The sequence below is a fragment of the Ursus maritimus genome, unplaced genomic scaffold (assembly GCF_017311325.1).
Source record: "Ursus maritimus isolate PB19 unplaced genomic scaffold, ASM1731132v1 scaffold_5, whole genome shotgun sequence".
Classification (NCBI taxonomy): Eukaryota; Metazoa; Chordata; class Mammalia; order Carnivora; family Ursidae; genus Ursus; species Ursus maritimus.
This window is the reverse complement of record NW_024426663.1, coordinates 77,960,286-77,960,723: the sequence shown is the minus strand read 5'-3', so window position 1 is coordinate 77,960,723 and position 438 is coordinate 77,960,286.

The following is a 438-nucleotide window of genomic DNA, read 5'->3' as shown; positions in this document are numbered from 1 at the left end:
TGCGTGCCTCCTGGGTGAGTGTTCCAAGAGCTCCGGCTGGTGGCGGGAGGCCAGGCGCCAGGCGGTGTCACCCGTGCCCGCTGCCACCTCGGCCCTCCGTGCAGCTCCGCACGACCTCGGCCGCATTTCCCGGAGGGCCCAGGCCGCCGGGTCGGTGACTCGCGGGTGGAGGCGGCGCGGAATCCGGGGCCTGGCGCCCGAAGCCGCCTCCGCTTCCCGAGGACCGCCCCTCCAAGCGCGCCCCCTAGCTCCCACCGTCCCGCCCCAGCTACCTGCTCCTCTCAAACCCAAGGCATCCCCGACCTCCCACTTCGTTGAGTCCCAGCCCTGCCCTCGTCCACGGCCCCCAAGGCCCCGCTCACCTTCGGCCACGTCCCCCCGGGTCTCTGATACGTTTTAGGGTCTCCCACCCACCTCGGGGCCAGTGCAGGCGCGGCT